The following is a 27471-nucleotide window of genomic DNA, read 5'->3' as shown; positions in this document are numbered from 1 at the left end:
GTCCTGCTCTGTAGTTTAGTGCTTATGTTTTCAAAGATGATGTGTTTTTGCTTTTCTTGAGCCAAGTGTCTATCGGAAACAGTCTATGGGTATGTTGTTGTTGGTTCTTGGTACCCTATATCAATATGATTGAATTGTGGTCACTTCTATTTACAATCTAGATGCCATAACTTTACAGGAAGGGATTTGATAGTACAGTAGGACTATTGCAGGTTATGAGAATTTTCTTGTTCTTATATTCATTGTTGTTCTTACTGTTCAAATCTGCAGGCACTCATTTTCATTTCCTTTGATATGGTATAGGTGGTTCCTTTATCTGCCGTTTTACGCGCTGCTTTCTTGGGGAGGCATATTAGTACCTCTTCTTTAACATCTTTGGGTGACAGTTAGATTATGTTCAACGTGTAAATACTATGCGAAAAATGAAGAATCGTGCGACCTTGTTGAAGTTGAGCAGAATGAAGCATACACCAGATTTTAATGAGTTGGAATGTCATACTTTTAAAATTGCCTGGGAGTTGGGATTTTACACCATATTCCAATATGTTTAAAAGGCTAGACACCACTTGCATTTGCATTAGTGCACCCTCAGGAAAAAAATCTGTACAAAGGCATTGCTTTTACATTTGAAGGCTTTATAAGTTTATGAAACCATATGAAGTTAAATATATTAAAAAGTCCTGTTTGATGGATTTAGATTCTTCTATTACAAGATTTAGGATCATGAAAAATACAAGTGATCTATATTAGTTGTTTGAACTTTTAAGATCTCAGATTTACTATTAGCAGGAATGACATTTGTTGGTTCTGGCTCTGTCATACTTGAGTTCGGTAAATATGTATGCACTGAAAAAATTCCAACTCAAAAATGAGTTGCTGGAGCTTTTGTACTAGATGCTGCATATTCCAGGGAGGTTTACTAGCTTGGTTGAGCCATAAGTGAGAACTTCAAAATATACTTCTTAGTTGATCCTCCTATATCCATCCTGAGAGCACCAATGAAAGCCTTGGATAGCTGCTTGCAGTTCTACCTCATTTGGTTGCTGTAATTTTTACTTCCTGCCTACATTTCTCCATAAGTAATATCAGTTCTGTCCAGCTATTTGGCTAGTTAAGATATGGAAAGACTGTGGTGAGAATGTGTTTGATATCTTTGAAAATTAAGAACTTCACCCTCACTATACTAGACTGTTGCCCTCCATATTTAGCTGTGCATCTATTTTTTCATAAATTCCAACTAATAAAAATAGGTAGGGATTGAATCATGATCTTTTGAGCCTCATTATTGTGCTTCATAGTCCACCAGTTCATCAAGTGATTTTTCAAAGCAATGTGTCTGTGAACTTTTCAAAAAAAGGCAGCAAAGAAGCTCCAAATGTGAACTTTGAATGGATTGTGTGTTTTACTTAATTTGGTTTCTAATATGGATGTGGATTGCAATTTGCAAACCCATTATATAATTATATTATTTTTCTGTAGTTTTATACTTTTGCATATGCACATTTTAATCAAATTTTTTTTCTAAACCAAGAAATCTTCTCAACTATTTCAGGTTTTGCTGAGAGGAAATTAATATTATGCAGACACCAAAATCAAGGTATTTCTGATCAAAAATTTCTAAACCAAGAAATCTTCTCAACTATTTTAGGTTTTGCTGAGAGGAAATTAATATTATGCAGACACCAAAATCAAGGTATATCTGATCTCTTAACAGTAAAATGACTATGTTTCATCCTTGAAATAATGACATACAATTGTGTAGTTATTATTATGTATATATTAGAAACAAGAATGGTAACAATGTACTCGAAACTCGAAATTCACTATGAATCTGATCATCTCATAACACATGATTCTGATTCTGATGATTCGAGTCAAAACTTTTATCATCTCATAACACATGATTCTGATAACTTACTCGTGACTTTTAAAACTTATTTGTGAAGTAGTTAATGATTTAATGATTGTTACTGTAAGATTAATTATTAATTTCTTCTTCTAGGAATTCAAATATCCCATCCAAGGATTGGATGGATTTAGCAAGGTATAGCAAACCGTATATTGATGGTGTTGAATCATTCCTAGATTTTGCTTACTCTTATGGAGATCCTCAAGGAGAGGAGATTCAGTGTCCATGTGCAAAATGTTGTAATATTCGTTGGACTCGAAGGAATGTAGTGTATGATCATCTAATATTCTATGGATTTGTTAAAGGTTATACTAGATAGATCAATCACGGGGAATGGGATGTCAACTTGAATGTTGACGATGATATGGATTACTCACGTGATGATATTGATGGGTTGTTGAATGATCAATTTAGAGATGTTGCACAGGCTGAAGGAGCTTATGATGGTCCAAATGAAGATGCCAAGAAATTCTATAACTTAGTTGAAGAGGCAAGCCAAGAATTATATCCTGGTTGTACAGGATTCTCTAAATTATCATTCACACTTCGTTTATATTTGTTGAAGTGTCTGCATGGATGGAGCAATGAATCATTCACTTCCCCTTTTTAGAGTTATTAAAAGAGGCGATGCCCGAGTTGAACATTCCTCCGTCTTACAATAAAACCAAGTCTATGGTTAAGAATCTCGGTCTTGATTATGAGAAAATTGATGCATGTCCCAATTGGATTGCATGTTGTTCAGGAATGATCATAAGGATGATGAATTTTGTCATACTTGTGGAGCTTCACGATATATTAAATCTCCTGAAGTTGATAGTGAGCTCTAGCCTTCAAAAAAACAACATCGAGATTCAGCAAAGACTTTGAGACACTTTCCATTAATTCCTAGACTCAAAAGGTTATTTATGTGCTCAAAGACGGCAGATTCATTGAGGTGGCATGACGAGGAGCGTTCTAAAGATGGAAAGTTAAGGCATCCCGCTGATGGTCCAGCAGGGAAATATTTTGATAGGTTGCATCCAGATTTCGTACTAGATTGTCGCAATGTGAGACTTGGCTTGTCAAGTGATGGGTTCAATCCATTTCGAACCATGAGTATATCACATAGCACATGGCCAGTTATGTTGATGGTGTATAATCTGCTGCCTTGGATGTGCATGAAATCTGAATATTCTATACTTTCTTTACTTATACCTGGGCCACGATCAACTGGAAATGACATTGATATTTACTTACAACCATTGATAGATGAGTTAAAATTATTGTGGAATTCTGGGGTTGAAACATATGATGCTTCAAGAAATCAAACTTTTCAAATGCGGGCAGCTCTTATGTGGACAATCAATGACTTTCCTGCATATGCTATGTTATCTGGTTGGAGTACAAAAGGAAAGTTTGCTTGCCCTTGTTGTAACTATGGCACTAATTCTCGCTATCTTAAACATAGTCGGAAAATGTGTTATATGGATCATCATATTTTTCTACCCATGGATCATCCATGGAGATCTAACAAAAGATCTTTCAAAGGAAAAACTGAATTTAGGCCTCCTCCACCTTTCTTAAAGGGAACTGATGTGCTTAATAGCTTACAAGATTTTGAAAATGTGTTTGGAAAGAAGAGAAAGAGATCAAATGATGGCCCATGGAAAAAGAAGTCTATCTTTTTTGAATTACCTTATTGGCAGCACAACTTGTTACGCCACAACCTTGATGTAATGCACATAGAGAAGAACATAGTTGATAGCATACTTGGAACTCTTCTGGATATTTCTGGCAAAAACAAAGGATCATGCAAAAGCCCGATATGATTTGAAAGATATGGGAATCAGAAAGAACCTTCATCCAAAAGATACAGAAGATAGTAAGAGAACAAAGTTTGCAAAGGCGTGCTTCTCAATGACAAATGGAGAGAAATCAATTTTTTGTGGAGTTTTAAAGACAGCCAAGCTACCTGATGGTCATCACAAAAATTAGGTACCTTAATTTGAATATAGTATTATTTTTGTATAATTAATTTTTAACTTATTTTATTTATTGTTTTAACAAAAAAAGTACATGTTGTGTAGAGAGCATGAGCAAGAGGTTAATAATCAGCCACGAAGATCTAAATGGAGAAAGGCCAAGAATCATTGTCAAAACTTCTCTCAATGGTTTGAAACTCGTGCTTTGCAATAGGATGTGTCTTATTTGATAAAACAATTGTCGAGAGGACCAAATTCTGTTGCAAAAAGATATTCTGGGTATCTCATCAATGGATATAGATTTCATGTTAGGCAGCGCGATACAAGCCGTAAAACACAAAATAGTGGTGTTACACTAGTTGCCTCAACTACTAAGCTTTGCAAGACTCAAAGGATAAAAATCCGATTGCTGCAGATTTTGACTTATTATGGTAGAATAGTTGATATTGTTGAGTTAGACAATTACGGTCATTTTAAGGTTGTTCTATTTAAGTGTGATTGGTATGTGGTTGAAAATGATACCTATGGCCTTACTTATGTCTATTTTAACAAGAGATGCTCTCAGGAAGAGTCGTTTGTGCTTGGATCTCAAGTACACCAATGCTTCTATGTGCAAGATCTATATGATCAAGATAAACATTATGTTATGAAGACTGTTCCGAGAGACTTGTTTAACATGGGTGATCAAGTTGAATCTAATCTCCCACAAAGTTATGAAAACGAGCCATCTGAATATTTGATGGGACCATCTATACCAAAAGATAATGGTGAAGTTCTCTTAACAAGAACTGATGTACCAGAAACAATTATTGATGTGCCTTCGGAGGAATTTGTTACTCAACAACTTGAAGTCGAGGAAGAGGAGTTTGAAGATGAGTGTGCTGATGAGTTTGAAGATGAGTCTGAAAATGAATATGAAGATGAGTCTGAAAATGAGTATGAAGATGAGTTTGAAGATGAGCTTGAAGATGAGTCTGAAGAAGAGTTTGAATATGACACACCATGAGTTTCCTTATTTTTGTGATGACCATATAGTACTCACTTACTGTTTCTGTTATTTAATTGCTTTTTTGGTATAAATTCATTAAGATATCTAATATGTGGAATTGAAGATTAGATCGCTACAATGTTTAAGTATTCTGTTGGCTTTTTTCATGCGCCCGATTGTTGAATAACCTGTAATTCTAGCTTACTATTGTTTATTTGACTGTTTATTGACACAAACTTATCTGACTAAAGGTTAGTAATCTCTGAAGTATTCCTAGTACAATTATCAAACTACTTTCTGATCTGTATATATGAATTGTGATTGTTATGTAAATACTTATTTTTTCCTATTATTATCAGGTAGTGGACATTAGAAGCAGCACAGTGAACTCTGCAGCATTGCTGGTACTCTTTGTGAAGTTAGTCCTCTGTAGATAGTACTCCCTTCACTTTCTAGAAGCTAATCGTTAGTCCACTACTCGTTCTCAATTATACCACATAATTATTGTTGGCTTGTAAAGGTTTGTACCACTCTTCTCTGCTCCTTCGTGTTTTTCAATTGCCAACTGAAGTTTCCATTTTCTTTGAAGGTGTACTACCCGATTTAGATGTATGAGTTTAGGAAGATACCGAACCCAGTACTCCAACTGTAAGGATCTTTGTGAGTACTCTTTTTTCCTCCTACCTTGTGATGATGTTTGATTTCTAATTCCCTGGTTTTCCTTAGTTGAAGACGAAAAGGAGGTGACCTGCTCCCGCGTTTCATTCTCATGGTCTCTTAGTTCGACGCTCATTAATATTGCAAATCTGGTTTTTTGGTCTTATGTTTTTGTGGTGCTTGTATTCCTTTTTGTTGATTCTCATAACTTAGATTAGCTTGTTCATACCCAAGATAGCTCATATCCGATCTGTATATATTGTTGTGGAACTCAGTGGCTTCAAATATGTAACTAAGCATGTTTGGTAGCTGATTAAAGTTTTGGAATTGTTGCTTTTCCACTTTTTTTATTGCAACATTAGAATGTAATCTGCTAGCTGATTAACTTTACTAAAAATATGCTTGATTGTAACATCCATGTGGGACATAATCTCCTGAATGTCTTCTAATCTTTCCACTAATTCCCAAAGAGTTTTCCAGTTTCTTACCAACATCTTTTTCAAAGTAAGAGAGTCTGTTTCCAGACTCACTTGTTGGAATCCTTGGCTCAAACAATATTGTAAAGCCTTCCAGATGGCCATTGATTCTACATCCATGTTGGTAGTCACTCATATAATTTGCGCTTCTGCATAAAGTAGCTGACCAGTGTGGTTTCTGATGCAGAAACCATAAGAACTTTGGCGTGGATTTCCTTTGCTCGCTCCATCAGTATTACACTTAATCCAACCCATTTCAGGTGGTTTCCAGTTCACTACATCATAGTATAGAGTAGGCTTGTATGACTGTAGCAAAGCCACCATTCCTTTCCACTGATAAGGAACCTCCTTAATCCAAGGAAACTTTATTCTTATTATCTGATGAATTATTATTTTGTAGGTTAAATTACTGCAGGGAAAGAATGAATCAATCAGCAATACTAAAGAAAAAGGGTTCGAATCCAAACAAAGCTCAAAGTCCATTGAAGAATCTGGATTTTGATATGCAATACCGATCAAGTGCTGAATTGGCCAACAAATTCAAGATCAAGAGAGGATCAAGTGGTGAATTGGCCAACAAATTCAAGATCAAGAGAGAATAACTTGCAAATGAACGCAATGATAGAGCTAAGAAAGATCAGGCACCAATACCATATAAAAGAAAGAATTCTGAGGATTTCATTCCACAACAACGAAAGAGTAAATTGCTTGGGAACAAATTAGTAATTCAATCGTCTTCAAGGGAAGAGCTTAGTACCTCACATATGATTTCAAGGAAAGGACCAACTAAACAAATGTTATTTCAATCTGGAGAGTCCATTCAAGAGAAAGGAATTAAACTTCCTACGAATAACTCTAGGTTCCAAACGTCTTCAAGGAAGGTGTTGTTGCTTCAGTACATGTGACTGGAACAACACTAGGTAATGGAGAGGTACAACATGATATTGAGGATCTACTTAACTTCAAACATGTGAAGAGGAAGTCGGTCCGACCAGCCACCACTATTGATCAGTTTCTGGATAACCAACGGATACACAATGAACATGATATTCATGATCTACCAAATTGCAAGCAAGTAAAGAGGAAGTCGGTCATACCAACTAATAGTCTTAATCAACTTCAGAAAAATCAAGGGATACGCATAGATGATGAAACAAAACGTGATAACCACACAATAGCTGATGTCGAATTTATGCATGCTCCTATTATTAATGAACACAACAAAGGATTGGATGATCTTGTGGATCAAGAAGAACTTGGTGGAGATGAATGTGATGTAGAAGAGGAAATTGACATTGATTGTAGTACAAAAGGTATGTCTTAAACCTTGTAAGATTTATTACTCGTTATAAAAGAAATGGAATTAACCAATTTTATCGGAACAATTGCAAGGAATCCTAGATTCATCAGCTTGATGTACACTAGTTGGCATGCGGTGCCAAATGATACTAAAAAGCGCATGTGGGAATATATCAATGTAAGAACAATCACTTTTGAGATTGCATATTTTATTGTTTGTTTTTGCTTACTGAAGCTAAATATATTTTATTTTTCATAGTCCAAATTTCTACTTCCAGTAGAAGGAAAGAAGTGGGTGATGACTGGTCTTCGTGATGCTTGGAGGTGACACAAGCAAAAAATTAAAGAATTTTTTTTTGATAAAAACAGTACCCTTGAGGATATGCTAGCAAAACGTCCTGATGGCATACCAGATAATCAATTTCGCCAGCTGATCGAGTATTGGAAGCACCCAACTGTTCAAGTAAGGCTAAAATAATGCATTTCTACTCATCGACATATTTTGCATCATATCTATTCTTTTTTTTTATTTATCAATTCAATTATCTCTTTTTATTTAATAATAGGCCATATGCTAGATGAATTCTCAAAACAGGAAAAAACAAAAGTGGAGGCATCGAATGGGACCTATTAATTTTGCAAGAGTACGCGTGGCATTGGTAATACTTAGCCGACATTTCTTCAAAATATGAATTTCATTTTTTTGTACTTTATTAGAACATATTGATGTTTTTTAAATTTTTTTTTGATATAATCTGTAGCGTGCAGCTAAAGACAACAACGAAGAACCATCAAAGCCTGAAATGTTTATTGCAACTCGTACCAAGACAGGAAAGGAAATCCAGGCTGATACCCAAGTTGCAATAGTAAGTTTTTTAAAGAGGATTAGTAGTAAATTTAATTCAGACTTAAAAATTTATATATTGTGGGAAGCTTGACTACATTGAAATTTATCATCTATGTCTTCTTCTTTTTCTTCTTCTTCTGCAAGTGCGAGGAGATATCAATTCTTTGTCGATGTCGCTGAATTGCTTGCTAGGAAAAGTTGTTGGATTTTTTAGTTCTTGATCCCTATCATAGAACTGTTGATTTGTTGAGAAGGGGTGACAATTTTATTTTAAAATGCTTGAGACGCTAGACAGTTTTCTCGGAAGGGATGTCCATTAAAGTTAATTAAATGAATCATAAACTCATTTTAGCTAGAAATGAAATAGTACTTACAATTCACTATGGATGCCAATTTTATTCAATAGGCTGAACTTCAGAATCGCCAAAATTCTGGGGAAATAGCTGATGATGCATTTAGGGCAGTGTTTGGAAAGGAGCAGCCTGGTCGACTTAGGTGATATGGTAGATCAGTGACAACAAGTTCTTTGAAGAAAGATGAGGAAATTAACAATCTAAAACAAAAGCATGCCAATGAAATCACTTCTCTAAAGGAAGAATTGAGAGAAGAAATGCGACATTTATTCAATCAATTGCTGCAAAACAACCCTGGATTGAATTTTAAGATATACCAGGGTGTGTTGGATCTAACCTTGCTTCACCTGTTGATGCCAGTAGCGCACAAGCTGTAAGAGGCACAAATCTTTCACATTCATCAGGGTCAGATCATAATCCGGTTCTACAAAAAGGTATTTTGTATTTAGCATTCTCTGTTAATAGTGTGCATATTGTTATCGATATCCAAGGTAGTTGTCATTTTGTTGTTTGTGTATCTCTGCACCTGTTGACTTGATTGATGTTCTTCTGGAAGCTGTCCAATGTGTTTTCTTCACCTATTTTTTGAGGTTTTTTGGTTTTGATTGCCTCTTTCTTGAGACAATTTACTTGTCCTGTATATTACATAAAGAGAATAAGATTGGTAGGCATATTGCATCACTCTAGAAGAACGAGGATCTCTGTTTTCTAATTTACTTTCATGCCTTCCGTTATTGGTTTTCCTTTTTTTCCTTGTATGGCTGTGGAATGATTCTTGTTTGGGGAAGGATCTGGGCTCCTGGTTTGACATAGTTGTCCTCTGTAGTGATATAATAATTCTTGTTAGAATAGGATTGTGTATACCTAAAGAATTCCAGCTGTCCAGCAGTGTTCCTGATTTCGTTGATAGTGTGTTGAATCTTCCATGGAGTTTTGGCATTGTTGTTGAGCCATTTGGTTAATAGTTCTGAGTCGACCTCCAATATCACCTTCATGTATCCATGTTGAACACACCACAGCAGTCCACATAAAGCTGCCTGACTTTCAGCCTGGTTGTTAGTGCAAATTTCAGTTGTCTACATCCCTGTTTGACATAGTTGTCCTCATAATATGATGCTTAATGAGAAAACATTCAGATACTTGTAAGAGTATTTGATCAACATGCGTATATCAACATTAATTTAGTATTGAAAGTCACTTAGTCTCAAGACAATGAAACACACTTTCTAAAAGGTGAATTACATGCCACTAGGTTGACATGCCAGCCATAGCAAGAAGGTAGCAATATCTTGTTGCATTTTGCACCACTGGAATACGGCAATGAAGAAATTCCCATGTTTGTGATGAACTTATTACATGTTTTTTATGCGTTTGTATGTTAGCCTATTGTTTTCTTCCAGATTTTATCATTAATATTGGATATGTTTTGTACATATTTGGGATCATTTAACTGTAATTGCCTACTGTTTTCTCCCAGATTTATTTTATCATTCATATTTGCCTACTGTGACAGTCTTGAAATACATGCCCTATTGGTTTCTCCCAGATTTTATAGTTTTTGTACATGTTTGGGGGATCATTTAACTGTGAAGGGGTTGGGAATTGAACAATATAGTGAGCATATGAAGTACATGATTCTCTAACTTATAATTTAATTTTGTATGTGCAGGAAAATGCCGCTGATTGAATTTGATGAATAGAGGACAAAAGTAAACTTGATCTATTGTAGTGAACGTTAAAGAGTTTTTGTACTATTATCGTAAATGTTGTATGAATACATTTTGGTTTTTGTGGAATGTATTGCTAGTAGAGATCCTTAAGCAATTGCTTTCTATATGTATGGGACATGTTTCTTGAAGTTTATTTAATTTGAAATATATACTTTCGAATTATTTATAAGCTAATTTTGTGGCTACAAAAATTCTACACAGCATTGTAACACTTCAAAAGTATGGCTTATTGTTTACAAATTTTATCTTGTACATAAGAAAAGTTACACTTTATAAGTGTTGTTGTAGGTGAGATATAAAAGGTTACACTTTTAAAGTGTAACCAACAACAACGAAAAGGTCACACTTTAAGTGTAGTATAATCAGATAAAAGCGTTGCTAATGAAATACTCCAAAGCGTGGCCTTTATACCTCTTTGGCCACGCTTTTTAAGTGTTTCTACTTTGGCGACACTTCAAAAGTGTTGTCTAATGTCAAATGTTATGCTTCTTTAGGCCACCCCCTAAAAAGTGTTGCCTAAAGTAAAAAAGTTTGGCCTTTTATCAAAGGGCACACTTTTTGCTAGTTTAGGCTACACTTTACCGGGGTGGTCGTAGGCCTAAAATGTTGTAGTGTGATGATCTCACAATGAGAGTAGCGACTTGTGAGAGTCGACAGGGGGTTACTTCAGAGGTGACCCCTTTGAAAGCCGAGGTTAAAGATTTGAGGAAGAACGTGGATTATTTGAAGTCCACAACTTCACCCCTCTATTTGAGTCAGCTGAGGATCGGGATTCCCCGGCCGGTTTTGAGATGCCTTTGGATACCACCAGAGATGTGCCTATGGAGGATGTGGCAGCTGATGTCTTAGAGGCAGAAACTGATGAGGAACAGCTGGGGGAGCGAGATGCCATTGTATATGATGATCTGGCCTACATTGAGGATGCGATGTTCGAGACTGCCCGACATACCTCCTTGAGAGGCACCACCATGGGTGGGTCTAGTGGAGCTAGTGCTGATGTTATACCGGGCACTGAGGCCTAGGACCAGAGTGTGATCCCGGGCATTGATTCCCCGACATATTGAGTGACTATGTAGACATGACCCTTATTTACCTCCCTCTCTGTCATCTTTATTGATTTTTATTATTTTGTTGCATTTGAGGACAACTGCATTTTTTTTGTTGTGGTGGGGTGAGGTATTTCAATACCTATCTCTTATGACTACATCTTTTGTATATATTATTGGGTTTTTGTGTTTAAATTGGGTTTTGATATTGTCTTGTGGATGTTTGAGCTTGTGGCTCCTCATTATGAATGCAAATGGTTTTTGACCCTTCAGAAAAAAAATTGCCACCTCTTGTGTGTGATTGTGGCTGGTCTTGTGTAAATTTGAGTATTGGTTATGATCAATATTGATTACTTGAATAGTGCTCTTAATCGAACAAAAATGAATGTGCGGCTACGATGAGGTCAAATAAAGTTCCATAGACAATACGTGGACTTTGTGCATCTCGTTGTGACTAGCCGATTACCGAATGAGTCTCTTGTTATGAACATTGCACACTAGCAAAAGTGTGGAGTCTTGTTCGATATTGGTGACAATGCCTTGTGTGATGATCTTGATGTGAACCTTGTCTGATGACACCTAGAATTTGCCCTGTTGGTCCGATTGACTAAGTGATGCAGGCTTTTGAAATGATCTTAGGCAACAATTTGGAAGAGTGAAACAATTTCACAATATACCTCTTTTGTGACCAACCTTATGAGTGTGTGAACTTTGCTTGAACCCCTTTTGAGCCTTGTCCATTCACCCATAATCCTCATGAAGTGTTGTTTGTTTGAATAGCCAACTTAGGCCAAAAGCCTATGTTGGGGGTGTGGTGAAAAGAGGAGAAAAATTAAGAAGTGTGAAGAAGTCTCTCCGGATCCATGGTTTTGAAAAAGATGGAACCCCTCCATACCAAAAAAAAGAGAGAAAGAAAAGAAGAATGAAAAAGTTGTGAAATAAAGTTGTGAAAATTGCAAAAGAAATGGGGTGTCCGGTATTCCATTAGAAGTGAATAATGGGGTGAATTTTGAGCATGAGTGAAAATGTTGAAGAAAAGGAAGGAAAAATAATGTTCATACCACATTCATGAGGATAGCAGCCACTGAGCCTAAATGACCATACCTTTACACTCAGCCCTGTTACAAGCCTTGAATAGACCTTTTTTGATCTTGAGTGAGCTGAAACGAATGTTGATTGTAAATTAAGGGCAAACCTATGGGTGAAGTCATGCATTTGTTCATCTTTGCGAGTGTGAGAGTTGTATATGATTCTGGAGTTATAAATTGTTGAAGAATTGTGTGTGGATACGGAATCATCTTTGTTGTGAGGGAATTTGAGTACCTTTTTTTAGCTTGAACTTGCATCTGAAGCAGGTACTGTGAAGTTGAGAATATTTGATAATGGTGAGTCACAACTTGAATATTTGAGTACAGAATTGATGCTTGGATGACTAAGTTGAGTCTTGTTGTGTGCATTCATAATTGAGTCTTTTGTAGCACTGTCTGAGACATCCTTTTTGAACTACTGAACTTTAGTTTTACTTGAGGACAAGCAAAAGTTTAAGTTGGGGGTGTGGACGAGTCCAAGATTTGGACTCATTTAGGCCTTTGTTTATATAGAATTACAGTCCTAAAATACTTAATTTGTGCCAATAACTGATGTAAAATCCTTGATTTTCTGGTATATGGATTGAGGAACAAAGAAAGGACACTAACAAGCAAAAAGGAACAAAACAGGCTGAAAGGATGAATAACGGAAGCATGGTGATCGCCAAATGGCTATTTGACCGCCTAAAGTTCCACTGTGCCAAGCCCTGAAGGAAAAAAACCAATTTGCCGATGGAAAGGAGCAGTCGGTGGATCGCTAAGCAGTTCCGCGAAGCCAAGATAATTCACCCAAAGTTACAAACCTGGAGGATGCTGAATACCAAGACAAAAGGGTGATGTATTTGACCAAATGGCGGCTCGCCGAGTGGTTCGACGAGCCTGACTTACTTCACCGAGTGACTCTTCGAAGCACATTTTTGGCGACTATAAATACATTTCTGAACATTTAGTTTAGTATCAGCTACTCTTTAGAACAATGTTTTATTTTGTTTTGAGTACCTAGAGATAGTTTTTCTCTAGTTTTTCCTAAGCTTTGAAGAATTGAAGTTCTTCACTTTTGAGAAATTGGAATTGGGCCTTTGAGATTCTTCGAATTAGAGCATTGTAAGGAATAATCTACTCTTACCTAGTTGATGGATAATCAATTTGATAACGGTTTTTACCTTTTTTTGATGTCTAGCTAAAACCTCAATTCTTGGGGTGTGATTATGGGCTAATTTAGTTTATGGGTATTGCTAATTGTTAGTGTAAATGCTATTTAGAAGTGAGTTTAATCATTAATTGTGGTTTCATTTAGGAATTGTAGTTGCCAATGCAGTTCCAGGTTTGTGTTCTTGGCCTGCTCGAGATAGAGGTTTTAGAACTAAATTATTGGTTAATGGTCAGTGGGAATTGGATTGACTCGGTTTCAGCTCGAGAGATTGAATTCTAAACAAAATCCCACACATTCAACTCGAGAGAGTGAATGGACTAATGTGTGGGTTGTTCTTATTTTGCATGCTTGTTGATGTTCGAGAGAAATCTACTTGATTTGGGGTAAATTGTTCGAGAGAAAGTTTACCTCCACTATGGCCTAGCTTACTCACTAATATCTAGCTAATTAATAATAGTTTCAATTACCCATTTGTGTATATTAGCCTATAATCGATCACATCCCAAGAACCCGTCTCATCATTGTTAAGTTTTATTATTTGTGAATGTTTGTAGTTGATAATTAAAACAAAAGCCCCCCATCTGACATTTGTGTTACCCCCTAATTTGAATGATGTCTTTATTCGATAACTTTTATTCCTATGATTTATTTGAACATGTTCTTACTTGCCAATTGAATCTGAAAAACACACCTCTCCCTGTGGGATTCTACCCCAACTATTTTAGTTGGGTTTTATACTGATTTACAATCGTTGAACACCTAGAATTTGATGAGGTGTGCTTGAAATGTTAAAATCATGGTCTAATCAGCCATATGAATAAAAATTATCGAGATAAGACATTTATCATTTAAAGGGGTGACACGAATGTGAGATGGCGGTTTTATGTTTTAATTATCAACTACAAATAATCACAAAAACTTCGAATTAACAATAGAGAGAAGGATTCTCGGGATGTGATCGATTATAGGCAAATATAGGCATATGGGTAATTGCAACTACTAGAAAATAGCTACATATCAATGAGTCAGCTAGACTATAAGAGAGAGTTTTCTTTCGAAGAACTATCCCAAATCGGGTGATTTTTTTCGAACATCAACAAGCATGAAAATGAAGAACAACCCATACCTTAATCCATTCACTCTCTCGAGCTAAATGTGTGGGACTGGGTTTAGGATTCACGCTCTCGAGCTAAACCCATATCAACCTAACACCCACAAACCATCAATCAATAATCTTAGTTCTAAAACCTCCCTTTCGAGCAAGCCAAAAACAAAAATATGAACTACAGTTGCAATTACAATTCATAAATTAAACCACAATTAATGATTAAACTCACTTCTAAATAGCATTAAAAATAATAATTAGCAATACCCATAAACTAATTCAGCCCATAAACACATGATCACACCCCAAGAATTGGGGTTTTAGCCAAATATCATAAAAAGATAAAAAACCATTGCCGAATCGATTATCCATCAACTGGGTAAGAGTGATTTAGTCTTTATAATGCTTCAATTTGTTGAATCTTCGAATCCCACTTCCAAATTCTCCAAATTGAACTTCTCAAATTATTCAAAACTAACAAAAACTACAGAGAAAAATGCTTCAAGATATCAATGTTTGTCAAGAATTTGGCGAAGTAAGTCAGGCTCGCCGAACCACTCGGTGAGCCTCCCTTTGATCTCTTCCATCGCCTTTCACCTTGGCATTCAGCATTCTCAAGGTCTGTAACTTTAGGCGATCTATCTTAGCTTCGCAGAACTACGTGGCGATGCGCCAACTACTCCTTTTTGTCACCAACTTGGTTTCTACCCGCATGGCTGGCACACTGGAACTTTAGGCGGTAGAACTAGCCGTTAGGCGATTCACCAAATGCTTTTGGTGATCACCAAGCTTGCCTCTGTTCAATTCTTCAGTTTGTTTTGTTCCTTTTTGCCTGTTAGTATCCTTGTTTTGTTCCACAATCCACATACCTGAAAAAATCAAGGATTTAACATCAGTTTATGACGCAAATTAAGCATTTGAGGACACTAAATCTATAAACAAAGCCTCAAATGAGTCCAAATCGCAGACTCATCAAGGTACTATTCCATGACCAGTAAGAATGACTAATGAGGGACAAGTCCCTAATCAAGTAGTATGTTTATGATGAAATAAGATTACTTCAAGGAAGTATTGTAAGTATGTTTCTATATGAGATTGATTGCATGATGATAGCTTAGCTTGGATTTTTAATTGAGTTGCTTTCCTAAAAATGTATGACTAGAAGTGATTACCCAAGTCTTGAGTAAGAATAAGTTGAGGTTGGTTGAAAAGTGTTCCTCTTATGATATGATGATTTATGTGCATTCAATATGCTTATGACTTATGTTGATGTCTCTTGTGCTTATAGCCTATGTCTTTTGTTGACTAATGCCTATGTTATGCTTACAAGTTGATGATTTGTGCTAGCCATCATATTTAGTAAATTTTCTTACTAACGCATATTGTTGCCTACATTCTTATCAAATGTAGGGTCTGGTGATATGGACTTACATCCCTATGGCTAGGATCTTAGTAGAGCAAGAGAGTGAAGTGTTTGTGTGTCCTCATATCATCGAGGATTTGATCACCTTTCCTTTATGTCTTTCTATAAACTTTTAGAAATTTTCTATGGGTTGTGTCCCAGACATTAAGATGGTTTGAGACAATGTTAAAGACTTTTGCTTCGTTTTATGGAACTTTGATTGTAGTGGAATTTTTTTTAAATTTCCATACCATTTTCTATTATCTTATGTTATGAAAGCTAAGTGGCTTGTATGAGGCCTCTCGGTGTCTTGTACGCCATGTTACATCTATGGTGTAACCCTGGGTGATGACAAACTTGGTAATCAGAGCACAAGATTTAGAATTGTTCTAGGATGTCTCAAACTACGTCTAGTAGAGTCTTGTTCATAAGTGTGAAGCACGCCACATTTATCAATGAAAGGCTATTAGATGTTTAAGAAAATTCGCTTTTTCATACTCGAAGTCGTGCCATAGAGTTTAATTCTATTAGGTCTTTCTCCTAATCCATTCCCGATGGTCTACATGATATGTCTACTACAAAGGCTAATTCTAGAAGGAATGGGGAAGATAATGAGGATCAATAAGTTCCTCCCCAAGTTCCTCCCCAAGTTCCTCCACAAGCTCCGATTGACCCATTGAATGAGAATATAACTAATGCGGAGCTTAGGACAACTTTTCAAGCGATGGCTCAAGACGTGACGACCCAAGCCAATAGAGAGGTGGTAGCTCCTACGAACCCAAGTGTGGGTACGAAGGCTTCAATAGTGAGGGATTTTAGTAGGATGAACCCCCTGGAATTTCATGGCTCCAAAATTGAGGAAGATCCTCAAGAGTTTATAGATCAGGTTTATAAGGTGTTAGACATTATGGGCGTTACTTGGGCGGAGAAGGGGGAATTGGCCGCTTACTAAATCAAATGAGTTGCACAGGTTTGATTTAATCTATGGTAAGAAGCTGGATTGGGAAGAATGGGTCCCATAGAGTGGGAAAGGTTCAAAAGTGCTTTTCTAGATAGGTTATTCCCCCTAGTGATGAGAGAGGCTTTGGTGCTTGAGTTCATAACCTTAGGCAAGATAATATGAGTGTTAAGGATTATGCATTGAGGTTCACCCAATTGTGTAAGCATGCTCCATCCTTAGTGGCCGACTCTAGGTAGAGAATAAGTAAGTTTGTGCTGGGAGTGTCTGATTTTGTAGTGAAAGAATGTCGTACCACCATGCTCATTGGTGACATGGAAATTGCTCGTCTAATGACTCATGCCGAACAAATGAAGGAGGCGAAACTAAAAGATAGAGTTCGGGAGAAAATGAGGTCTAGAAATGTTGATGGAGATTTCTCTCATGAGGTCTGATGGACATGGTCATCCTAAGAATCGACAAAGATTTTGCAGATGAGACTCCTCCAATGCTCCTAAGTATAGTGAAGATAGGGTGTCTAACCCTAAATCACAAGCAATTAGTAGTGTATCCCTATGGCCTACTTGTGCTAGATGTGGAACGAGACATGAGGGTAGGTGTTTGGCCAGCATGGAGGGTTGCTTTAGTTGTGGTGAAAGTGACCACAAGATGAGAAATTTCCCAAAGGTGAAGGGTAATGGAAGAAAGGGTAAGAAATTTGCTAAGTTGTTCGGATGGGAATGCTCCAAAGAATAATAGGTTCTAGGCTCCCCAAACTAGAGGTGAACAAGAGTGTCCTCTGGATGTGACTACCGGTATGTGTTTTATGCTTTATTAGATTCCGATGTTGCTTTGTCTTTTGTGACTTGATAGACTTGATATGTTAAACTTTGATGTTATCTTTAGTATGAATGGGCTGCATTATTGGTATGTTTAAGTAATGGTAGAACCCGACTTAATCATTATGAGTTTCGGGGTATGTTGAAAAGATTGGTGAGTAGGGTGTCTTGATAAGACCTTGATGGGGTAAATAAGTACACTCCTCTAGAGGGTAGTAATTTAATTAACCATGGTGTAGAATCATCTTGTATGATGGATGTGATATTAATGATGTAACACCTCAGATTCGAGAAAGGATAAAAAATTTAGCTTTCAAGCAATCTGGTGCCAAGATCGACGAACGCCACCGATGGTCCGTCATTTGATGCACGAAACATAGGTTGGGTTTGTGGATTGGCCAGTCAGTTTCTCCAAAATGTCAAGTTCCAGTTCATTTCTACGGTTCACCAGGACGGACCATTGTAATTCAATGTATGAGTTGTAGGTAGGTAGGTCTCGTAGGTGAGCCCCATACTTAGACAAAATTCAGGATCCACGACCGGGACCAACAGATCATCATTGGACTCACGGTCCATGGATGGGGATCTGTCGATCAAGGAATCAGAACTTAGTCTCTGATCCAAATGACGCCCCAGCAGGACGGTCCGTGGTCTGACTAACGGTCCGTCGGTCTGGCCGTCTACTGGGTTGACAATTTTTTATTTTGAGGGGCTTGTGGGTCTTTTCCTAATTATTCTAGTCTAATACTATATCGTTTTAACCTTCACCCTATATAAGTATTTTAACCCCCAAATTTCTCCAATTGAAATCATTCTCTCAAATTAACAAAAGAAGAACAAGTCTTCCTCTCAAAATATTTTTCTTTCTAGAAAACTTGAAGAATAAGGGATCAACCTAGGGTTTCAAGTCAAGTATCCAATTCCTCCATTGAAGTCAAGCTTTTGGGATTGAGGTATGATAGTTTTCATCTATGAAAGCCTTTCCTTCATGGAGATCCCAACATTTTCAATTTTCAAAGTTAGAAATCCCCAATTGAGTTAGGGTTTTCTTCTATGTTATGAGTTCCTTTAGTTATTGATTTAATTGATTGATCTATGTTATTTTATGCATATATTGATTTAATTTCATGTTTTTATGATGATCCCCTATGAACCCATGTAATACCCATGTTTTCCAAGTTACAATTATATAATGTGGGTTTTGGATTATGAAAGAAAGTTTATTAAATCAAGCATGTTCTCATGAAACTTATGTAAATGTTTTAAGGATGCTTTGAGATTGAAGTATCAATGATGTTGTTGTTGACAGGATTTCTCATATACACATGAAAGCATGATTTGCAAAAGGGCATTCTCACGTAATAAGGGTTCTTAGAGTTGAAAGGTCTTCTTATCTAAAATGAAAAAATATGTAAGAATCTATACTAATGTTGAGGCAAGAGGCAATTATCCATTCTCTCTAACTGAAACCACAAGAGGTGACTACCCATGTCATATGATGTAAGGACAAGAGGATATTACCCATGTTCCTTCATGAGCTAAGATTAATATGAATATGAACTATTTCGTGGAAGTTAAGCTTAGTACCGAGTGGACAAGTGGCGATTACCCATGTCCCATAAACTATGTTCCTACATATGAGTGTCTACATATACATTAGCTAGTGGATCTACATAAACTAGAAGTTCATGGTCCTTACTTTGGCAAGGAGGGCAACCCCTTTTTGGTGTGGGGTAAATACTGTATTCCATGATAATAGGTCTCATGGTCTTATATGTCGATACATGCTACTTTCCACAAGCAAGTTATGATGAACTAAGGTTACTTCAAGAAAGTATCTCATATATGTTTTAAGATAATGACTAAGTGCATTGACCATGCTTTATGACTCATATTTTCTAACTCGATATATCATGGTTTAGGTTAGTCATTGCATTTCATGAAGGTATCTCTTTTAAGTATGTTTTCAAATGTTTTATGCATGGCTGTCATACTTGGTACATGTTACTGTACTAACACATACTCTTTCTTGCATTTTCCTAAATGTAGGGTCCGACAGTCATGGTTCCCAGTTTGGTGGCTAATGTTCATTGAGGAGATTCTGAGCTTTGGGTGATTCCTCATGATTCGAGGACCGGACATTTATTGTTTTCAGTCTATCCTTACTTTCTATTTTGGACTATGATGTACGGGTTTCACCCAGATTCATTCTTATGTACTAGATGGCTTTGAGACGATGTTTAGATTTCCGCTATGCTTTATGAAACATTGATATATTGAAATTATCATTTAAATCTCCTTGTTCTATTTCTTGTATGATGAAAGCTAAGTGGCTTGTATGGGGCCTCTCGGGGTCTTCTACGCCATGTTATGCCTAGGGGCTACCTTGGGTCGTGACAAATGCATTGAAAGACATGCTGAAATATGCAAAACATTTATAAAAGATGTTGTCTTGCGAGAAACAAATTGGACAAAGAAAAAATAATTATAAGAGATATTGGCTTGTAAGAATGAAATTGGACAAAGCAAGAAAATGACACTTACTGATGAGTGCAATTCAAGAGTAAGAAACAAGCTTCCCATAAGGCTTGATGATCCATGGGGTTTTACCGTTTATATAGATACTGGTGAGAGAGATGTTGGACTTGCACTATGTAAACTAGGAGCAAGCATAAACCTAATGCCAAAATTCTTGCCAACGAAAAATTACATCCAACAAGTAGCACCTTGCTACTTGAGAACATATGCTTCTTAACACCAGATGTCACCGTTAAGAGATATGTTAATAAGAATTTAGATATTCGTCATCCCTACATACCTTATAATTCTAGACTTTGATGCAGATGCTATGATATCGATCATTGTAGGACATCCTTTGTTAGCTACTAGGGGAGAACTAATCAATGTAAAATATGGGAAGATGACAATGGGAGTCTACAATAAAGCGGTGACTTTTATGATTTGCAAAGTATCTTCCAAATCCTCATATGGGGATCTATACATGATCATAACAATAGCTTCTACCTACTCTCTCTCGATTGGAAGTTGTGTGATTTATTTTCTGCCTATATTATGCATAGATTCTCTTGTACATGTATAGACAAGGTCCTTGGAAAATTTCAAAAGGCTTTTGTAAATAAGAACGATTTTTCTTTATGTTTTAATATAATATGTTTATTTGAGATGTATTTTTTCTTAAAAGTTTTCTATAAAAGGGGAATATTTTGTAAGGGTTCTGATATACCGTGAGTTTACGGTATTTTTAATACATTTCACTTAAGAGTTGTGTGTGTCTAGGGACTTTTTGTATTGGTTTTTATGTGTTTTTATCATGTTTTGTAGGAAAGATGTTTAGGCACGGAAGTAAAGAGACAGCTGAAAGAAATGCAGAAAAGGGCATCTACGAAGGTGATCTACGGACCGTAGGTCCATTGACGCTTCGTAGATGGTGATCATAGATCAGCAGGGCAAGGCATGGAAGAAGAATCAGGAAATCTGACAAAGTGTGGAAACACAGTGACCATTGACGGTCCGTAGATTGATCTATGGACCGTACTGCTGAACCGTAGAATGTGACTGCGAGGGTTCTAGTACCTGATTTTTGGAGAATTCTAAGTATGGAACTACAGAGAGGGATTGACGGACCTTATATCGATCTACGGTCCGTACTGGTGTTCCGTCGTTTGCTTTAGAGAAGCTGATTTTTGGAAGTTGAAATATTTTCCAAGTCCTGGCTAACGGAAATGACTCACGGACCGTAGATCCATTGATGGTCGTGAGTCAGTCTCGTGGAATGAAGACGCGTGCCTGAACAAACTTTCCTTATTTTTTTTTCCTTTTAATTTAGGACTTATTTTTCTATATATATATGGTATGTAAACCTCGTTTTTGGGGGTTAGACTTTATTATTTTAGTTCTAGTTTTTGGCTTGGGAGATCAAGTTGCAACTTTAGTAATTCTTAATTTCCTAAGTTTGTTTTGAAGATTTTGACTTTGCAATTCAAGTCGAAATTCTGGGTTTATCATTCTCATTATGTAAGTTCATAATTTCTTCTTCTACAAATATGAATTGTGTTCGTACTAATATGGGTAACTACATCCGCAACTAGGGTTGTGGGAACCATGAGCGATTAACGAAGTATGAATAGTAACTAAGTAATTTCCGAATAGCTTTTTGCATACATGGATAATTCTTTCGTTTAGAAGTCTTTTTAGTGGTTGCAAACGTTAAAACTCGCCTTGTTGCTACTTGCCGGACCAAGGAGGTAGTTAATAAGAAAAGAATTATCAACATAGATTTAGTGTGATACTATCTAATTAGAATTAATGTCGATTGGTGCGAGGGTGAAAACTAAGCCATACATCGATGTGACGTCTAATATGAGGTAATGGTAAGGGTTAATAAATTATACACACGTAGCCGGACCAAGGATTTAGAGATACATAATTTATCGCTTTGCACGTAATACACTAGGAAGGGATTGCCATTACTAGGATTACAAAGTTATAAGCTTATGGGGAACACGTACGCCCTAGTTTCCTTCTCAATTTGATAATAACAAAAGTTTGAACCTTGCTTACTAATTACTTTCATAATTTCCAAAATTTGTTACTCAAATCCCCCCCTACTATTTTTACTTATTTGTCTCGGATATACATTCGCTAAACGAACATAATCGTCATTGAACTTAAGTCTAAACCATATTCCTCGTGAAATCGACCCCAACCTACAAGCTGGGTTCTTTACTTGATAACGATCGCTTACGCTTCTTTAGGGAGGTGTAATTTGAGCATATCAAATTTTGGCGTCGCTGCATTCCTAGTTTTTACTGTTTTATTGAGTCTTTTCTTTTTTTAGGATGGGTTCTTTACTTGATAACGATCGGTTATACCTCTTTAGGGAGGTGTAATTTGAGCGTTTCAAATTTTGGCGCCGCTGCCGGGGAATAAGGCTTTTAGATTAAGTTTAATTACATTATTGTACTTTAGTCAAGTATTTTCCAATTTTACGTTTTTGTTTTTTGTTTTGTTTTTTACAGGTTTCAACTCTAGTGTATGCCAAGTACACGGAGTCGATGTGAATTCTTGACTCCCTATGATCCTGTATTGAGAAAAACTTTGAGGAAAATGACTAATCAAGAAGTGTAATCTGAGTAACAAGGTGTCTGCGTCGTGCCGCGACGTTAAATTAAGCGCCTATTGGGAGGCAACCTAATTAGTAGTGTAACTTCTTATTTTATTTTTATTTTTATTTTTATTTTATTAGTGTCACTTTTTTTTATCTTGTTTTTGCAGATTAGGGGAAGTCTGAGTACCCAAAAAAAAAATTGAAACAAAGGAGCATGTTTGAGCTTAAGTGTGGGGTGCGTTGACCCTTGATGAAAATAAAGAGAACATGCTACTAGCTAGGCCATAAGGCCTCAGGGAGTTTTCCTAACCCTTGTTTTAAATTTTATTTGATGCTTTGGGGACATAGCATATTTTTAAGTGTGGGGTGAAGGAATGAATTCCTAGTTTTTACTGTTTTATTGAGTCTTTTATTTTTTTAGGATGGGTTCTTTACTTGATAACGATCGCTTATACCTCGGATTGAAGAGAATTAAAAGCTGACTGGAACCTAGGATTGTTAGTCTTCTTGGGTTCTATTTAAAAAGGTAATAAAAAGCATACGTCCAATCTATTAAATGTGGGCAGCCTAGGTTCAGCAGAAAGTGAACCTATGCTTCTTAGTCTTCTTGAGTTCTGTTCAGCTCCTCGTTCTTAGTCGTCTTGAGTTCGTAGTTTTTGTGCTCGCCTTAAGCTTGGTTTATTTAATTGTTCATCACCATAAAATTCAGATGTTCAAAATTCTTTTATATGTATGGATTACGTATTTCTTGATTTCGAGACTGCTGTGTTGAGGGTGGTTTTAATCTAATAGATAGAAGAAGGTACTTTTTAACCATTTATGATATGTTAAAGCCATTTTGACCCTTTTCTGTTTTCCTAGTAAAGATTTTCCCTGGAATCCTTAACTATTTCTTCCTTCCATTATTGCAAATACCATATCTTTACAACTTTATAATTTATGATTTTTCCTGGTGCTAATTTGAAAGCTCCTGGTTCAAGGTCATACGTTGAGTTGCAAATAAGCCAATCTACTGATTTCACAGCTTTGTTGTTGTGTACCAACATGTTGAAAATGATTTTATGCATTATTGAATTTTCCATGCTTGTCCAAAGTAAATCTGATATGTTCATGATTGACATAGTTGGTTCAAACTGAAAAGTATTATGATCTGCCATTCTACATACCAGGTTCATTCTACAACTTTTCTCTCATTGTATTTATGTGGAGCACGTGAATTCAATAGCTTTTGTCGAACTTCGTATATGAAACTTATTAAATAATTATATGACTATGAACTCAATTCTTATTTTGTATGAACTTTTAATGTCTGTTGTAAGAACTCCTAAATTTCAAATCCTGTAACCGCTTATGAGGTTAGACTATAGTCGCGATTCGTATCACAAATTTTGATAGATGTATGTTGGAACACTTGAAATCTTATGTTACTTGAGTTCATATGCAGATCATGTGAAATTAGAAGAAAAGAAGGAAGATCTAGGTGAAATTTTAAATGGGGATCGACTCGTGAGTGGTCCTTATGCACTCTATTTCTTGGTAGATAAAGACTTGGAAATTCTTTGTCGAAAGAAGTTAACAAAGAATGAAGTTCCTCAGTTTCGAAGAGCAGTTGATAAGGACTATTACTTTGAGATGCATTACGACGAATTGCCCGTGTGGGGCCTTATCGGAAGAGTTGAGAATAGGGAAGAGACAGAGGATACAAAATATTACAAGTACTTTCTATACAAACACATTCATTTCGATATCCACTATAACATGGACCGTGTTATCGAGATCACTGCACGAATGGATCCACATTCTGTTTTGGACCTAACAGAGGATAGGGAAGTCGATGCTGAGTTCACATACACCGCAAAATGGAAGGGAACATATATTCTGTTTGAGAATCGGATGGATAAGTTCATGCAGACTTCTCTACCGCATATCTTAGAGATTCATTGGTTCTCAATTATCAATTCTTGTGTCACTGTCCTCCTTTAACAGGTTTCCTTGCCACGATTCTTATGTGAGTCCTTAAGAATGATTTTATCAAGTAAGTGGCTCATCCTTCATTTTCAAAAAGAAAACTAACTAGTCATAAACTCCTACATTTGTCCTGATGCAAATGTTGTTATATATAACATATAGTAATACATCGTTCCAAAGAAAACTTGTCCGCTATAGAGAGGTCTGACTATATCTGATTTTCTCGAGAAATAACTCTTTTAATTGACAATGTATGCAAAAGGTATGCACATGATGAAGAAGCAGTTAACGATCAAGAGGAGACGGGATAGAAGTGCATACATAGTGATGTCTTTAGATTCCCGAAACACAAGTCATTGTTCGCTGCAGCACTTAGTTGTGGTGCTCAGCTCTTTACAGTGTTAGTATCCTCTGAAATCTGTTATGATAAATTAAGTCTAATGCAAGAAATATTTGCATTATTGTATATTGTGTATCTTGTACAAGACAGTTTTTATATTTATGATGGCGCTTGTCGGAATGTTTTATCCTTACAATAGAGGAGCTCTATTCACTACCCTGATGGTTATATATGCACTCACTTCTAGCATTGACGGATACACATAAACCTCTTTCTATTGACATCTTGAAGGAACTAATTGGGTAAGTGTTGTAATATTCTCATAAATGTTGAGATATTGTCATCTAGACACTAAACCTGTTGTCTCGTTCCAGCTATAACTATAATATAGGCTGAGGTGTATCATGCCTTTTTGTTATTATAGCTGATTAAGCATAAACTACTTGCTCGTAAGAGAGCACAAATGACAAGGTTCAAATCCCCGATTGAGATTACTGTTGTTGAACTCGAGACAAATGGGAACCTAGTATGTTGGCTACGAGTTTAGCAGACCGTAGTAACTTTGGTTCAAATCCTGTATTTCTGCAGGTAGCGTAGCAGGTACTCGGTAAAATAGTCAATGGGGAGCAAATTGTTCCAGACAACATTGTTATATTTTGAGAACACCTATCTGAATACGAGTCTCACACATATGCTTCCACATAAAGAGGTTTAATGCAATGAGATCTAGAGGGCTATATACATCATGAGAGCTGGGTTCAGACGTCCACGAAAGAGTATTTGACCTCTTTTGTTCTCACTCCCATCTTCTTTAAATGAAACTATTTTTTTGTTCTTTCGTGTAGTTTGTTACTCGTTATTGTAATTCAAGTTATCCTTACAAGAACAACATCCATAAGATGGATTTGTGGTACACTGAACATGATTTATTTTCTCACTTGTATTCTTTTTTTATCTGGTTCTTCTCTTGTTTTCTGGTTGGTTTATTAGATTGTTTGGAAAACATTTTTTTGCATGTACACTAATTGTTGCTGTAGTTTTTCAAAATATTTTTTTTCCTAATTCGTAGCTGCTTTAACATTTTGCTAATTAGAATCTGATTCCTCCTCTATGAAAGGAGGTTATTTCTGGTAAATTTTGTTAGTTTGTTAGTTTTGGAAAGGAGGTTTCTCTGCTTTAACATGCTTTAACATTTTGCTCTTTTGTAAGTTTTGGAGAGTTTGGTGTGACTTTTTTGTTACGACTTAATTTTAGATTTGTTAGTTTTGTAGTGCTTTACTGTTCTGACTCAATTTTAGATTTGTATTAAGGAGAGCTTCAGTTTATGGTTGCTCTGCTGTGACTTTATTGTCATGAATTGGTTTGGCTTACTGTGAATTTGAGCATATTAAATACACATGATTTATTTCACTAACTTATAATTTTATTTTGAATGTGCAGGAAAATACCGGTGATTGAATTTGAATAATGGCATGAAGTAAACTCGATCTATTTTAGTGAATGATGAAGAGTTTTTGTTATGTTTGAATTCATTTGGTTTTGTGGAATTTACTGATAGTAGAGACATGTTTGTCGAAGTTTGGTTGTACAAGACATGTTTCTCGAAGTTTATTAGAAATATATAGCTTCGATTTATTTATTAGATAATTTTGTGCTTTAGATCGCTTATATATTAAATTATTATATGTGATTATTGAATATACGCAAATAAAAATTATTATTCTTTAAAATAAAAATTGTGGCTACAAAAATTTTGCACATTATTGCCACACTTCACAAGTGTTGCTATAGGGACGTCCAATGTGTGGCTTATTGTACATAAGAAAAGCTACACTTTAAAAGTGTTGTTCTAGATGAGATATAAAAGGCAACATTTTTTAAGTGTGCCCAATAACAAAGCGAAGGCCACACTTTTAAATGTAGTATAATCAAACAAAAGGTGTTGCTAATGAATTACTAAAAAGCGTGCCCTTGTACCTCTTTGGCCACACTTTTGAAGTGTATCTAATATGACAACATTTAAAAAGCGTGGCCTAATGTCAAAGGTTACGCTCCTTTTGGCCACCCCCTGAAGAGCGTTGCTTAAAGTCCAAAAGTGTAGCCTTTTATCAAAGGCCACACTTTTTGCTAGTTTAGGCTACACTATACTAGGGTGGCTAAAAATCCTAAAATGTTGTAGTTCCCCTAGGCATAACATGGAGTATAAGACCCCGAAAGGCTCCATACAAGCCACTTAACATTCATA

At 36.2% G+C, this 27471-nt stretch overlaps 1 pseudogene; it reads left to right on the top strand.

The window, feature by feature from the left end:
* Positions 1-11011: 11011 nt before the first annotated feature.
* Positions 11012-26684, top strand: LOC102592868 (transmembrane 9 superfamily member 3-like; annotated as a pseudogene).
* The last annotated feature ends 787 nt before the right edge of the window (positions 26685-27471 follow it).

The sequence above is a fragment of the Solanum tuberosum genome, unplaced genomic scaffold (assembly GCF_000226075.1).
Source record: "Solanum tuberosum cultivar DM 1-3 516 R44 unplaced genomic scaffold, SolTub_3.0 scf00041, whole genome shotgun sequence".
Lineage (NCBI taxonomy): Eukaryota > Viridiplantae > Streptophyta > Magnoliopsida > Solanales > Solanaceae > Solanum > Solanum tuberosum.
This window is presented reverse-complemented; position numbering and strand designations above follow the sequence as displayed.